The sequence below is a fragment of the Felis catus genome, chromosome A3 (assembly GCF_018350175.1).
Source record: "Felis catus isolate Fca126 chromosome A3, F.catus_Fca126_mat1.0, whole genome shotgun sequence".
Taxonomy (NCBI): Eukaryota; Metazoa; Chordata; class Mammalia; order Carnivora; family Felidae; genus Felis; species Felis catus.
The window spans coordinates 129,344,403-129,361,977 of NC_058370.1; the positions used below are offsets into that span (position 1 = coordinate 129,344,403).

At 39.3% G+C, this 17,575-nt stretch overlaps 1 long non-coding RNA gene across 1 annotated transcript in view; it reads left to right on the forward strand.

The window, feature by feature from the left end:
• LOC123384612 overlaps positions 1 to 14,002 on the forward strand; it is a 196,883-nt gene extending 182,881 nt beyond the window's left edge. Inside the window, exon 3 of the long non-coding RNA XR_006595980.1 lies at positions 13,880 to 14,002. This is a non-coding gene — a long non-coding RNA (uncharacterized LOC123384612). The remainder of the gene's footprint in view (positions 1 to 13,879) is intronic.
• The last annotated feature ends 3,573 nt before the right edge of the window (positions 14,003 to 17,575 follow it).

The window sequence follows — 17,575 nt, forward strand, 5'->3', positions numbered from 1 at the left end:
GCCACATGACCAAGAAGAAGCAATAGCATCACATACTCCAGCCTGATCCCTCTTCCTTCTGCCCAGGGGCAAAAGAGCCTGCTGATGCCATCCACGGAGATCAGAAAATAGGGGACAGATAAGGGTGGACATAGAGGGCAGATCCAGAGAGGACATCTTGAATGGCAAGTGAAAATATCACACTAAATGCCAAAATTGACAATGGACCAAAATAGATAGTCCTGAAATAAGGATCCAAAATATTCATTCATTCAGTCAACAAATATTTGTTGAGTGCCCAGTCAGTGCACAAGGCCATTAGTTATAAGTCAATAAGAAAAGCAAGATTATTTAATGAAGGACATGGAGATTTGAAAGGTCCTTTGGAAAGGTTAGATCAGTGGCTGTATACAACTGTGCCAATGGACTCATTTCGCCACCCACTCCCACTTCTTTCTAGCCTTGGCTTCTTGTACCTTAGAGGCTGCGAAGCCTAAAACCATTAGCTATACAGCATGGTAGTTAAGAGCACAGATTCTGGAGCCTGTCAACCTGGGTACAAATCCTAGCTCCACCATCCATTAGCTGTCGGGTGGGGTGATAACTTTTGGTGTCTCAGTTTTGTCATATGCAAAATGGGGATATAATAATTCCTGCCCTGTAGGAGATTGTGAAATTTAGTTAATATCTGTAAACGTGTATAGGGCAATGTCTGGCATCGCGTAGTGTCAGCTCCTAGCGTTCACATTCTCAGAATTCTTTGCAGCTAGCATACCACCCAGGAGACACAGCCATGTGTCATTGGGAGCACGGAAATGGACATCAAGAATTGGCAGTAGTGATAAGAAGCTGGGTCTCGTGGCAAAGACACGTGATTGTTCTGGGGCTCCTGCTGTGGGGTTTCTGCTCACCAGTCCCCAGCATGTGGCAGTAGTGGATGTCCCCTAGAATGCTCCCATGATGCACCTGGGGATCTTTTTTTTTTTTTTTTTTTTTTTTTTTTTTTGGTCTGTGTTGCTGTCAACTGTTTGGCACCCTAACCCTCCTGATAATTCAGAAAATTAGCTTAAACTTCTTAGTAAATCCCTCTCTGCGTCAAGTTGCTCAACTAGCTCTCTTGCCTGCCCTGTACATATCACTGCCTCTAGTCAAAATAAAACCCAGATAATTAAGTTTTTTATTGTAAAAAGTAAAGTTATTTAAAAAAACTCATAAATGTTAGCTCTTAAATGCCCTCAGCTTGGAAAACAAACAAACAAATTTTGTAAATATAAAAAACACTGGGAGAAAATCTTGAGAAATTCGGCGACATAGCTTACAACTAGGTCATGGGTCATAACTGGAATTAAAATACATACAGAAGATTTCAACAAATGACAATGGCCATATTTTTAACATTTATGAACATTTTAAAGCAGTGATAAAAATGAATCTAAAAGACGCCATCAATTTATATCAAAATAAATACGATATAAAAACATGTTTATTGGTAACTTAAAAGTGCAAATGAAAGCAAGGTGTTATTTTTCTTCTTTGCCAATTTGACAAAGAAGTAAGAGAAAAAAAGGATTTATCCTTATTCTGGCAAGGAGGTGGTGAGGAAGTCCACTCATTCTCCATTGGTGGGAATAGAAATTGGTAAAATTATTCTGGAGACAATTTGGTAATATTTACCAAGGCTTTATGCATCCTGCTCCTGGATTTAAAAACAGGTCACTCAACCGTGCTTCAAGCTGTGGCTGGTACACAGAAAACAGCTTGACAACAAAATGTATTTCAGGCAGTCACCCACAGGCCCTCATGGACTATTCTGACTGTGGATCTCTGCAGCTAGCCTATCTCCCAACACCCCTTTGGATTCAAGAGCTTCTGGACCTTCAGAGATGCCAAGCCATTCAGCCTTCTCCAGTTTTCAGATTAGATTTGACATCCCACCCAATCCTAAACCCCAAATGCTGCACCTGTCCAGTGTCTCTCTCAGTCACAGAATGACGTCCCCTCCATTTTCCCAGCCATGGCCACAACCTCATCCTCCCCAGCCTGGCTGCCCAGTGGGCTGACTTCTTCTCCATCCCCCTTCATCCTCCTTGTCATGTTATTATGCAAGGAATATTTGACCAGCTCCCACGCTTGACCCAAAGTTGAGTGATTTTTGCCAAATGCAAAAGTTAATATGTAACTTTCAAAGGGAGCAGAATTGAAGAAGCCTCTTACCTCTGAGTGGTGTTTTTTTCTCTATGTAATATTATTGTGTGACTGAATCACTTACACGCTGTCTCTTGTTGACCACTTTCACAGCTATAATTTCCCGTAACTATATTTTCTGTACATTCTTCCTAAGCCTTTTAGGTAATTAACCATTCTCTTCAATCTTTTCTTGATTCTCTCCCTTTCTGGGGGAGTAACATTTTTCCCTCCCATATTTGAATCAGGGGATTTTGTAAGTCATTGTTTTCACAATTTTGAAACTTCCTATCTTAAATTTCCTCCAAATTTTGATCAAAATAGGAGTTGTCTTTAAATGGAGAAAAAAAAATGGGATCGGCACTTTTTATATACCTTCTTTGTTCCTCACTGTAGCTCAGCTTAACACGGGTCATTTTGTAATCGTTAATTCTCTGGAGAAATCAGAATGAATTTTGAAGAGATAGCGAATGGGTTAGATTAAATCGTGAGTGCAGGCAGCAGTCAGGTAGCTTTATATTCTCATTTCAGCACCTTTAATCGCTTTTCTGAAGGACTATATTGACTGTCCTGGGATAGAGGTGGGAGCTGGATATTTATCTGGCGATTGCCCAGTGTAGAGGTTCTAACAGGGTAACAGTCCCTTACAGGTAATGTAACCTTACTTTCCTAAATGCTTAAAAGAAATCCAGAAAAAAAAATAACTCTAGTTAAAACCAACTTCTTCTTACTTTAGTAAAATTCTTCTGTGTCACAAATCACAATAGCTAGCCCAGATTGGTGTTTATCTAGGTTTTTACTGAGTAAACATAAATATAAGCCATTAAACAAGAAAGAGGAAAATAAAATGATAAAACTAATTTACAGTTAGCCAGACTGTGCAGAACAAAGCCTGTTTGTTATTGCTTGAGGAATATAAAAGTTCAGTCAATAAAAGTTTGTCAAATATCTTCTGTTGTGTCACTTACTGTGGGCATTAAGGTGTTTTTAAAAATGTTTTTACTTGGGACGCCTGGGTGGCTCAATCGGTTAAGCCTCAGACTTCAGCTCAGGTCATGATCTCACGGTTCATGGGTTTGAGCCCCGTAATGGGGTCTGTGCTGATATCTCAGAGCCTGGAGCTTGCTTCAGATTATGTCTCTCTCTCTCTCTCTCTCTCTCTCTCTCTCTCTCTCTCTCTGCCTCTCCACTGCTCATGCTGTCTCTCTCTCAAAAATAAATAAAAATGAAATTTTTTAATATTTATTTTGACGGAGAGAGTGTATGAGCAGGGAAGAGGCAGAGAGAGAGGGAGAGAGAGAATCCTTAGCAGGCTCCACACTGTCAGCATAGAGCCCAACGCAGGTCTCAAACTCATGAACTGTGAGATCATGACCTAAGCCAAGATCAAGAGTTGGATGCTTAACGGACTGAGCCACCCAGGTGCCCCTATTAAGGGTTTTAATAAGACAATTGACAACATATTGAGGTGGGGGGAGAACGGGGAACTTGAATGCTGTAATTGTCACGGTTCAGATGGGCATGGAATGTTATTAGAATGGAGGAGGGTGGTGACCTGGCCTCCTGGGAATTTTGCAGAGTTTTATAGGTGACATTTGAGTTTGGAAGTAGAATAGAAGGAGTCCATCCAGAGTCTTAAGAAAGGAGTTTACTAAAGAGGACAGGAATGCTTGAGAGTAGCAATGTCAAGGGCAAAGGTAGCAAGGTGAAGAAGGAGGAGACTTAGGGAGGTAATTGATAGCGGTGGTGCAGCCTCTTGAAGGGCGCCTGAGACAAATAGGCACATCCAAGGTGTACCCATACCCTTTTAGCCAATAGCATCATTCTTCGAAGAGTTATTTCAAGGAAATAATGCAAAAGAAGAAGAGAAAAACCCAAGGTGTACAAAGCTATTGATAGTAGGTATTTATAATATGAAACTATGAGGGAAAAAATCTCAAAATACAACTATTCAGAACACTTTACACACAAACAAGTAGTGTAACATGTTTGCAGTTCCATTAGAAATAAGAAAAATTGCCTTACAGACACGGCACACCCATTATCAGTATAGTTGTATAAAACCTAAAGCAGGAGGATTAAAAATAGGAAAAGAATTACAAACATTGCAAAGTAGGGAGTCAAGATAAGTTCCTCTCTTTTCATGTGCAAAGGTTTAGGATGGTTTAATAGTAAATACTTTAAATAGTTGTTACAGGGGCGCCTGGGTGGCTCAGTCGGTTGAGCGTCCGACTTCAGCTCAGGTCACGATCTCGCAGTCTGTGAGTTCGAGCCCCGCGTCAGGCTCTGGGCTGATGGCTCAGAGCCTGGAGCCTGTTTCCGATTCTGTCTCTCTCTCTCTCTGTCCCTCCCCCATTCATGCTCTGTCTCTCTCTGTCTCAAAAATAAATAAACGTCAAAAAAAATTTAAAAATAAATAAATAAATAAATAAATAAATAAATAAATAAATAGTTGTTACAGCCCACACACAAGAAAAGAAACGTCAATATGCAATTCCAAACTTCTGGGCTTGGACTTATACTTTGGGTCTAAATTTCTGATTTAGGGTGATAGTCAATAAATAGTCAACTGTAAGCATGATGTGCATATGACATATTCACTGCAATGCACTATATTGCTCACAAATTGTTTCAGTCGGTTTCACAGGATTCAAATCACAGAGAATATACTCTCCACACTGGGATTAAAGTGGAAATCAGAAACAATACGATATCTTGAAAGTATTTGGAAACTAAAGGAACATCCTTCTACACAACCCTTGAGCCCAAGAAAAAGAATAATAAACCCAATAAATTTCTCACTAGATTTATGAAGCCAAAAAAAGATAGAAAACACAGTGAATGGGGGCACATCACTGCAGAGTCCACAGAGATTCAGAGACAATGGGTATACATTATAAAAACTTTATGCCAATGAGAAAACAACTTGCCAAAATGGACATATTCCTTGAAAATCTTCATAGGTGACTGAAATGCACAGTCAAGTCTTACAACAACCACAATCTCTGGTTGTAAGGATGCCACATATTCATAGGTGACTGCTGTCAGGCCATTTTTCCAATCCTTCCCACCATACCTCCAAACAGCTCCTATCTCTTCTGACTTAAAGTCTTTAAAGACTCTAGTTTGGCCACAGGATAATGTCCTGATTTTTAAATTTGAAACACACACACACACACACACACACACACACACACACACACTTCATGACCCGTTCTAGCTTACTTATCTAGCCTCTTTTCATTCTCTTCTGTATTTTATGTTACAGCTCTAAAACCAAAAAAAAAACTTAGATACAAATTTTGTTGACTCTAAAGTGTATGTTTTTCATATTTCAACATCTCTGCTATTGGAATGTGTTTTAGGATTAATGGAATTGTGTAACTAATTCGCACATTGTTTTTGTCTTAGTGGTACCTGCTGTAATAATGTAATCCCCATAGATGTTATGGTCCTTTCATGCCTCTTTGACTAAACACATAGAAAGAAGTCTATCTCGCTTCTTTTTCCGTATTTCACACAACTGATGATCCAAACTCGCAGCAGTTATCACAAAAACATTTCCTGCTTCAAACTGATCTTAACAAAATACTATTTATTTATTCATTGTATTTTTTTAATGTTTATTCATGAGAGAGATAGAGCATGAGTGGGGGAGGGGCGGAGAGAGAGGAAGACACAGAATCTGAAACAGGCTCCCAGGCCTGTCAGCACAGAGACCCACGTGGGGCTTGAACCCATGACCCATGACCTGAGATGAGGTCGGATGCTTAGCTGACTGATCCACCCAGCCGTCCCAAAAAACTACTATTTATTGAGTGTCTACTATGTGCTAGGGGCTCTATGCCATGTGCTTTCTTTGGTGTTTTTTATATCAAAGCTCACGGAGGTTAACTGAATGCCACAAAGGTCACACGCTAGCTTAAAAACGGCCAACTAGAAAACACAAGTTTGTTTACGCCTAAAGTCTTTGCTCTTGGTAGCTCCGTGATCCCTTTCCTAACAATAGCCCATTACTTGTCAAGTTAGGCACACCATTTTCAGAGTTCTTACAGTATCTATTTCACCATATTGTAATGACTTTTCTTTTGTATCTTTCTGATTTATGAGGTAATGAAATGTTTTATTCCTAGATCCTTAAGACTTAGCAGAGTGCCCATAGTGATACCAAAGAGTAAATATTTTAATAAGTATGTTAATATTTAATGAAGAGTAAATATTTTAATTTTAACACACGATAAATAGTGCATATAATAAATATTTTAACTTTAATAGTAAATATTTAGTAAAAGTATCCATGGCAATGAGATTTTCCTGGCCCTGATGTTTTTTCCAACCATATACAATGGGAGGTGGTATCCCTGACACTGGAAAAATCAAACAAGCCGAAGATAGGATTATGGGTAGAATTTAGAAGTCTACACTCTAAAGCGGTGGTAGCAAATGGCTTTGATCCCTGTCTTGACTCCTACCTATCACTAGTTTACCAGACTATTGGGTTCAGAAGGATTCCGAGGCTATACTAGCCTGGCCGTCCTAGCCGGGGTTGACACCTGTGTGGCTATCTTTCCTGGGCAGAAGTGGGGAGAGTATGTGATGTATTTGCCATCCACGCTTGAAGGAATCTAGCTCTGTCCGTCCTCAGGGCCTCTGCCCGTTTGGAAAGGCCTTCCTCTAGATATGGCTGTCTGTCACTTTATTCAAAACTCTGTTTAAGTATCTGTTCGTCAGAGAAGCAGACCCACCATTCATTCTACAAGAGCACCTTCCTTACCCCCATCACTCACTGTGCCTTTTTCATGCTTTATTATTGTTTCTTGCTCTTGTGGGCATTTGGCATTATATTGCACACGTTTGTTGATTTGCTTTTTGTATGTGTCCCTATGTGAGCTCCGTGAGGGCGTAGACTCTGTTCTGCTCACTCAGGCACCCGAAGAGTTCCCAGCACATGGTTGTTGTTGAGTCAGTAACCAAGTCTGAGGGCAGTATCCTCTCTGTCTTCTTCTCTCACGGCAGTAATGGCAGATAGTAAGTATGAGAAAAGATGCCCCTGTCCTAAAAGAAATTACTATGTTTAAGGTGGATCAATTTTGTAAATACCATAGTGCTTATATATTCGGTATCTCTAGTCCTTTATAATTATTTGTTTCTTTTCTAACTCTTCGCCTCTTGTCCACCTCTCTCTTTCCTGGTCTTTAGCATTAGAGACATTTTCTGTTTCTCCAACAGGAGAAATTTCCAAAACACATTTTACTATCCACTCTAAAGAACCACCCTCTTTATTTCCTTAATGGATGATTTTAATGATTTCAGATGGCCCTACATTTTAAACTGCTCTTCTCCTCAAGCTATTTCCTCTGGCTTCTTTGAAAACACTCCACCACGCTGCCCAGACTACGGTAATTGGCTGATTTGCCTATATCTCAAGGTCAGTTTGAGTAGCAGCCCTGATGTTGAATTTTCTTTCCTTTGATTTTGGGCCTCGTGCAAGATGCAGAGCCAAGTGAAGAAGAAGAGAAAAGCTGTCCTGTCGTGAACGTTAACCTTAAATGTAAAAACCTTAGGAAAAAGTATAGAACAGTTGCCCCATTTACTCTCCATGTATAGACAGGCTCCAGTCATGGTGTGTGGTTCCAGGAACACATTTAAGGAGTATATGAGTTAGGATATGGTTTCTGTGCCTTGTGACAAAAATCCAAAATAACAGGGTTTACACAAGATAGAAGTTATTTTGCTTTTTCCTAAAGGTGTTAGCTTCTGTGGCATAAATGTGAGTCATAAATCTCTCGGGAGCCCAGGCCCATTATCTGACCTTCTCTAACACATCTTTAACATTTCCAGGGATTTGTCTCTGACTCCAAAGGCAAGTTGCTCACTGCTCCATCTACCTCCCGGCCAGCACAACAGAGAAAACAGAAAAGGAAGGATGCAGCCATGTCCTTTAAGGGCACATTCAGGGCATTGGACATACTATTTCTGCTCACATCTCATTTGACAGAACTCAGTCACATGACCACACATAGGCACAGGGAAGGCTTTGGCACATGGTCTTTATTCTTGGAAGCCACATAAACATCTAAGTGTGATAGTTGCTCTTGCTACAGAAAGGGAGAATAGTGATGGGCATACAGCGAACAGTTTCTGCCACAGGAAGAGAGGATGGATTGTTTCCAGAGTGTGTAGGGCCATCCCTAAACCCAGGAGCCATCAGCGGATTATTTGAAGTTCTTATGATTTCCTTTATAATCTGGTGGGTGTGATGGAGCAGTGGTTTCTAAGACAAGTAACTGGTCATTTAGGTGGAATCACCAGAAACAGTTCCTCAGTTTTATGGGTCCAGAAATATATGGGCATAGATTATGCCAAACAGATTCTCAAGAGTTTGATATAGAAATCAAATAAAGAATGTAATTTAGAGTGAGAAAAATCACTATCGATTGGCATGGGCAGTTTGCGTTAACAATCATCTGGGAAGCTACTAAGGAAAGCCAAAGTATAATTGGGATGTTGCTGGTTGAGTAGAAAGAACAACAAAAGGAACCAGCTCTTCCTCACATTCAGTGAAAGTTCATCAAAAATAAGAAATTCAGGTGACTTCCCGCATCTTAGAACCGGGAGGGAATGTAAAGATTATTTAGTTCAGCCTCCTCGTTTTAGAAATTAGGAACAGAAGTTCAAAGTGGGGAAATAACTTGCTGGAAAAACAAATCCCATAGCTCATTAGAGGCAGAACCAGGGCAAAAACAAACAAATAAAAAAAACAAAACAAAACAAAAAAACAAACAAACCCCAAAACAAAACCCAAACCAAATAAAACATATCTCATTTCCAGTACAAGAAGGGTCTTTTCCGGTTTAATTTACACCAAATTTCATTCATTGTTTCATTTATTTGGTCACTTGGCAAGCTTAGATATTAAAAAAAAATGTATTTAGGTAGAGAAAAACATAACCGTATAATCACCACCCAGATTAAGAGACAGAAGGCCACCAGCACCTCGGAGGTCTTCCTAATGCTCCTGCCATTCACTACTCCTCACCCAAAGATAGCCACTGTGGTTATATATAACACCACAGATTCGTTTGCCTGTTTTTAAATGGAATAATACATATGCTCTTTTGTTCAGTATCATGTTAATGAGATTTATCCATGTTATTACATGTAAGCATAATTCACTGGCTTTTATTGCTATAGAAGCCACTATGTGAACACAGCACAAATTCTTTATCCACTCTGCTGTTGGTGGTGATTTGGGTTATTCCCAGCTCTTTGCTACTACTGCTGAAACTACTATTAATGTTCTCGTACACCTCTTTTGTTATACCTGTATACGCATTGCTAGGGCCTCATATCTGTATGGAATTGTTGGGTCACAGTGTATGAGTATTTCCAAACTTAGTAGAGACTGAAATTGTCCAAAGAGCCTGTATCAGTTTAAATGCCAGTCGGTAGCGTATGAGAGTTTCAGGAGCTTCACATCCTCACCAGCACTTGTCAGTCTTTCTCATTTGATCTGATGGTTGGTATATAGTGTAAAAAGGAAATAAAAGAGAACTTCCTTGACTTCATAAAGAGTTTCTACTAAAAACCTACAGCAAACATTATGTTTAAGGTTGAAATTTTAGAAGTTCTGCTACTCTCAGAAATGACGTGAAAGTACTTGATAACATTGTTTCTGTTTAATCTTATACCGGATATTCTAGTCAGTGGGGTAAAACACATAAAATGAAATAAAATAGGGGCACCTAGGTGGCTCAGTTGGTTACGCATCTGATACTTGGTTTCGGCTCAGGTCATAGCCTCATGGTTTGTGAGCTCAAGCCCCACGTTGGGCTTTGTGCTGACAGCGTTGAGCCTGCTTGGGATTCTCTCTCTCCCCCCTCTTGCTGCCTCTCCCCACTCATGCTCTCTCTCTCAAGGCAAATAACTAAACTAAACTAAACTAAAATAAATAGGGGTATTTAAGAAAGTTAGAAAAAGGAATGAAAGAGGATGAGTGCTACTGGCTATTAACCTCACAATATACAGCTCTAATAATTTATATGGTATAGACCTGAAGCATTAAAAGGCACAGAACAGTGGAAAATAATATAAAATTAAGAAATAGATTCACATATATATTGCAAAAATGTAGCCTATGATAGAGGTCACGTTTCAAATCAATAGTGAAAGATGGTTTGGCTTACTCAACGACATAGCCATTATGATAATAAACTTGGATCCATACTTCATGCTTTGTATCAAAATAAATTATGAATAAAATATTTAAATGTAAAATAATGAAAGGATAAAGCTCCTAGAAGAGAGCACAGGAAAATTCTTAAAAAGGGGGACCTTTTTTTTTCTTTTTTTTTTTTTAATGTCTATGTCTGAGAGACACACAGAGCATGAGCATGAGCAGGGAAGGGGCAGAGACAGACGGAGACACAGAATCTGAAGCAGGCTCCAGGCTCTGAGCTGTCGTCACAAAGCCTGATGTGGGGCTTGAACTCATGAGCCATGAGATCATGACCTGAGCAGAAGTCAGATGCTTAACCGACTGAGCCACCCAGGCGCCCCAAAAGGGGGACCTTTCTAAGTAAATTATAAAATGAAAGATTAACAGATTCTATTCCATAATAGCATGGCAAATCATCCCAATGCAGGCAAAAATGTTTACAACTCATTAATCAACAAAGGGTAAAATAGTCCTTTGTTTACAGGCAAAGAAAGGGCTGATTTTCCCCAACATGTGAAGAGCTTCTATAAATTTCCAGGGGTAAAAAACAGACAGATTTATTTTTTTTTAAAGTTACTGTAACTGACAATGTTTAGAAATAAAAAGAAAGGTTCAAGATTTTTGGATAGAAGATTCATACATAAAAATTAATAGCATTTATCAAAATAATAGACTTCATCACCAATTTGATATATGTACATTCAATTTAGATATAACTAACTAAAAGATGTATGAACCAAACTAACAGGCAAAACTACCAGATTTTCAGAGAAAAAACCTAAAATTCTATTAAACATATGAAGACATCATTAATGTTTAAAATATATAGACCAATGGGGGGGGGGAAAGCCTTGAATCCTATCAGACAGATGGACAAAGATATAAACAGGCAATCAGATTAAGAAACATAAATAATGTACATGCTAAGAGATGCATAAGCTCATGGGTGTTAAGGGAAATGCAAAAGAAAACAACCACAATATATCACTTCGCTGGTGTCAGAGTGAGAAAATTAGGAAGTCGGATAATGCCAAGTGTTGGCGGAAAGTGTGAATGCAGGAACTTGCATGCTCTGTTGCACAGAGTACAAACCAGAGCAATCACTCTGGGAAACAACCAGACTTTAGTCCAGTTAGAGGTCTGCCCTGAGACCCAGAAGTCTCTCTCTGGGTGTGTATCTCCCACAGATGCATGAGGGGCACTAACAGGGAAGTTCCTCTCTGCACCCTTGTTGTGGTACAGAACTAGAAGCAGTCTAGGGGAGTCTACTCACTAGGAAACAGAGAAGTCCAACAGTATGATGCACAGAACAGAATGTCATACAGCCCTCTGGAATCGTAGATGAGATCTACGCAGAACAGTATGGTTAGATCTTAAAAAGTGTTGGATGAAAAAAGTAAGAAACAATATGAGGTACATAGCACAATGTCATTTGTGTACATTTAACATATGTGCACGCGAAATAAAAATGCATGCTTCTATGACCAGACACAAATAGAGGAATGTATATCAAGCATATTAGATTGATCTTCTATGGTGAGGGCAGTGGTAGAAAGAATGATGATGGAAATAAAGGAAATTAACCAATAAAGAATGAGAGGTTACATGGATTAATGATGATAATGTGTCATGAACACAGGCATATGATAAACTCATGCTCCACAGCTGAGCATCCTGAATTATGATCTCCTTTTGTGAAATTGTGTGTATATGTATAGACACATGTGTGTGGGTGCGTGTATCCTGAAAATTTTCATATCCATTTCCCTAATAAGTCCATCTTCAGAAATGTAGTTTAAGAAGTAAATCAAAATATAGAAAAAAAGTCTACCCAAAGATGTTCATTGCAGCATGGTATTCTATACTAAACAGTATAAACAATGTAAACATTAACAATAAAGATAATGATTAAACCATGGCATATCCATTTAATACAATACTTTGCAAGCATTCAATTGATGTTTACATGGAGTTTGTATTGACATTGGTGATGCCTATAGCATACCAATATGTGATAAAATATGTGATATAAAATTTGATTTATATGAATACAGCTAAAATGGAGACATGTATTGAAATATTATCAGAAGAAAATACATATAAGTGAATAGTGGTTTTATATGAGCAGTAGGACTATAGACAATGTTTTCCTTTTTTCCTGCATTTTTCAAATGTAACTTAATGAATAGTTATTTCTTTCAAAAATGTAAGACAAATTATACCAAAAAAAAAGCAAGCATTGTTCACAGATTAAATGCAAATTTCCTAAGAAATATGACCAATTATGAGCTGTCAGTACTTTTCCTAAGCACAAGGAAACAACAAATTATGAGGCCACCTGAGCTCCTGGAGCTAGGGAACAGCCAATGGGTACTGGTTTCTTTAAAGTGGGTAACAAGATATTAAACTGGATGCTTTGACTAAGTCACAGATAGAAAAGAGGTAGGATGCTTTAATAAGAACTAGAAAAAATCCACTGTAGATAGTGAAGAACTCATTTAGATAACTCAGTCTTGCACCAAGGAAGTACAAAAGGAGAGGATCTTTGAGGGGGTGCTGGTTTACCGTAAATGCCACCCCCCCCCCCAAGAGGTGCAGTGGATCAATCCGACCTTAGCTCAAGTCTAGCAAGAAGGACTTCAGGGAACGACTGGAGAGCTCCATGTATGTAGCAGTTAGGATTCCTTCCCAGGACATTCAGAAGACAAGAGACTGGCCCACTTCCAGGTTTATCCAGTAAAAGGACACTTGAATGTGTTCCTTGCACCAGAGGTCTTACATTTCCTGATCTCTTTATCAGCCTTTCTCCATCATCTTCTCCACATACATCATCCTGTCCATGTATACTGGCACCCCGCCAGGCGCCCGCGCGCGCGCGCGCACACACACACACACACACACACACACACACACACACACACGCGCTCCAAAGGAATGGGAATCTATAGTTATCAAGGAAGAAAAAAGAGAAGACAGGCAGGGCGGGCGCTCTACAGCTGTTCCCATTTGGGAGAGGCAGGGACTGTAACCTTTAATAAAGTTGGAAATTGGCTCCTTCAAGGGTCTGAGTTTTCCAAGTACCAAGTGAGACTGTGTTTTGTGTTTAGAGTGACAAATGGGATTTTCTTCGATCTAAGAGAGAAGAGAAAATCTCAGGGATCTGCCTCACTTCATCTAGTGACAGGGGAGAAGCTACCCTTCATGAGTGTATTTAGGATTAAAAAAAGATGCTTTTGATTTTATGACTTAATGCCAATTATTTCACTGACAGTGTGGCAATTTGGCAGATAGATTTCCTGGGTGTGAATACTGGAAGCAGCTGGGTGGAAGCTACTCGGAAGACTGGGGCAAGATCCAATTGTCCTGGTTCTCAAAGTGGGGCCCTGGACTCTGTGGGGTCCCTAAGACCCTTTCATGGGGTGTACTAGGTCAAAACTATTTTCATAATCCTAAGATTTTGGCTTTTCTACTTTAATTCTTTCACGAATGTTTTTGCAGAGTTCTGCAGAGGTTACACGATGTGTGAAGGAACAGACTGAATGCAAAGGAGACGTGAGAATCCAGTTGTCTGCTCTTTAGCCAGACATTAAAGAAATCTGCAAAAACGTAAGCCAATAGCACTCTTCTCACTTTTCTTTTTGGAAAATATAGTTATTTTTATTAAAAATTATTGTTTATGTAACATGTAATGTGTTTATTTATGCTATTTTAAACATATAAATACTTTTTCTAAATGTGACTGTTAATTCTATCATGGCAAATATTGATGGGTGTAACTTACATAAACAAAAGCTCTGGTGGGCTTCCCAATAACTTACAGGAACCCAAAGATCCAGAAAGTTAAAAACCACTGTGCTAATGAACGAGGCAGGTACTCCAAAGGGGAGATTGGGTCTAAGAAACAGATGTCTCTACAGGTTGAGGAATACAATATGTATAAAAGTTTCCTCTTACTTTAAAAATCTGACTAGGGTCGCCTGAGTGGCTCAGTCAGTTAAGCGGCCGACTTTGGCTCGGGTCATGATCTCGTGGTCCGTGAGTTCGAGCCCTGTGTCGGGCTCTGTGCTGCCAGCTCGGAGCCTGGAGCCTGTTTCTGATTCTGTGTCTCCCTCTCTCTCTGCCCCTCCCCTGTTCATGCTTTGTCTCTCTCTGTCTCAAAAATAAATAAACGTTAAAAAAAATCTGACTAAACACCCAATGAAAACATACTTTTATAATAAAGAGTCATTTGTGTAAGATCCCTATCCAATTTGCACCAGAGGCAAACCATGTAACAGAGTTTTCAGTTTCAAGGGTAGAGAAGTTAATTGTAAGTGTTGGGCCCATCGAAAGGAGGGAATGCAACGAAGAGTGGACTGGTTCTCCATGAAGGAGGATATAATGCCTGGAGAACTAACTCTCTGGCCACAGACACACAACCACAGGTAGTTTTTTGGGGGGTTCCAATGCAGCTGAGATGCAATTATTGAATAACATATTGGGAGGGGGGTATTTCTCCTTCCCCTAATAGAGTAGTTCCTGCTTTTGTTAACAAAACAAAACAAAACTAACAAACAAACAAAACCACACCCATTTGTATCTTCCTCACAGCACCTTTATTTAGGTGAAATTTCAGTAAATCTTTGATTTTTATCAAAATATTTGAACAACTATTACATACTTGAAATTCTGTTAAGGAGAATAGAAAATGAGTAAGATAAGATTCATTCTCTTCAAAGATTTACCACCTGAGTGGAGACAATGCAAACCCATTCAAGAATTAGGAAACCTGGGACACCTGGGTGGCTCAGTAATTTAAGTGACAGATTCTTGGTTTTGGCTCAGGTTGTGATCTCAAGGTTGGTGAGTTCCAGCTTCGCACTGGGCTCCTTCCTGATAGCACAGAGCCTGCTTGGAATTCTCTCTCTCCCCCTCTCTCTCTGCTGCTCCCCTGCTCATGCGCTCACTCTCTCAAAATAAATAAAATAAACTTAAAAAAAAATAATTATGAAACCTGTAGTCTCAACGGTAAAAGAAAATTCACTTAATAGCTTAGATTCATTGGATTCAACTGCATGCCTTTTATTTACAAAGCACTGTAGGTGAAAATTTTACCGCCATTAAAAATTTTAACTTCTGGGGCGCCTGGATGGCTCAGTTGGTTAAGTGTCTGACTTCGGTGTGTGTCATGATCTCACAGTTCGTGAGTTTGAGCCCCACATCAGGCTCTCTGCTGTCAGCAGAGAGCCTGCTTTGGATCTCTCTCTGCCCCTCCCCTGCTTGCACTCTCTCTCCCTAAAAAATAAACAAACATAAAAAAAATTTAACTTCCTCCTAACCATGTGAGTTAGAATGTATGATCTTTCCAAAGGCAAAGGGATAGGAGCCCAGGGGAGTGATTTGCCCAAGATCACACAGCCAGGAAGTGAGGAGTCAGATTTGTAACCATGTGGTTTTCAAAATCCAACATCCTTTCCATTATGCCATCCTCTGCTAGATGATTTACTTACTTAGTTTTATTTATTCCAGGCTATTTCAATCTCTAGTGAGTTCATGGTTCATGAGGAATCACTAATCTCATTCAGAAATGGAAATGCCGTAGGTTGAGACATAAGATATCCTTTCATGAGACTGGCCATGGGTAAACATTCATTCACTGCAGCATCTTATGGTAATGCTCTCGTAGCTGAGTTAAACAGGTCTCTTCATATGTATAAATATGTCCTACAGCCAGAGCTGTGCAGGGCCTGACTCATGCCATTACCCTGCTGTTAGGGCTGGCCAGCTATTAAAACAGGCATCATTTTGTACAACTCTTACAGGCTGCTGCCAGAAAAATTTAATTGAAGTCTTGTATACATTTTTTTAATCCAAAATTTTAGACTTCTTATAAGGAATTAGAAGCAGAGTATGTATATATTGGTTATTTTTTCCTTCTGTTTATTTTTGAGAGATCTTTCCTCCAAATACTATAATTAGCTTAATACTTATTGACCAATAAATGACTCTGAGGTGAGGACTGCCTTGGACTCCTGGTGACGGACAGCAACTCCTTAAATACTATCTAACAGGTGAATCTCTATTTCTGAAGTTCAGGATGAAAAACAGAAGAACCTCAACATTGAAGCTTGATTCCATTTTGACATTTAGACATGTGTTTGAGAATTTTATTCCAGGAGACAGATAATCAAGTTGAGGCGATTAGCTATGTGTTAAACAGTCGGTCCAGAGTTGGATTGTGGTTGCGATTTTGAACACCCTAATACCTACTTCTCTTAGGTACATTGTTTTGAAAAATTAAGAGTTCTTCTTGGTCCAACTGCTAGCAGAGGCATAATAAAAATACTCCCACATGTTAGTAGGAAACTTGAAGGGGAGTTTCCCTCCGAGAAAAGGGTGGAAGGAGACATTTGATTGTTCCAGGGAAATCTTGTGAGAGACAGAGAAACATAATGGCTTCAGATCAGAGCACCTGAATTAACATGCTGTTTCTACTCAATGCAAGCTGTGTCATATTGAGCTGGGTGCTTACCCCTGTCGAGCCTCAGTATCCCCATTTGTACAAAGGGGACAGTGAGATCTGACACAGGTTAGTTGTAAGGATGACAATGACTGTGTAGGCCGCACATCTCTGAGTAATGTCAGTAGTTATTATTCTGATGATGTGGACTTATTTGCCTCCTTAGATTATTTCATCACTATAGACAAATCTAATATTCAGGACACTATCATGGGTAATAAAATAGTTTGCAAAGGAAATAGAATCACCCTGGCCCTAGAAGGTTGGAGACTTAGGATATTCTGTTAGTGTTTGTTACTTAAAATTACTCTGATGGATGGATTCTTCCACTAAGCAGCCCATATTAAATTCCAAATGTAATCCTATTGGAAGAATAAACCTACAACATCAGCAATACTCCTTGAGGGTTCTTGTCAATTTGACAGATTTGACAGGCAGACAAATTTAATTTATTAAAATATTCTGTCTAGCATTTTTAAAAGACAAGGGGTTTTTATACCGTAAATGAACTGTTTTCACGCCCTTATTAAAATAAATGCATAAAGTCAGCTGTTTTTCTTTGGAATTCATTAACATGAGATTCAACACATAAAGAATTGCTCTCCAGTCACACCTATATACACCTGGACGTTTTGACTATTTCTCCGTCTTTGCAAAGAATCTGGGATTTCTCCATTTTCAAGCAAATGAGAATT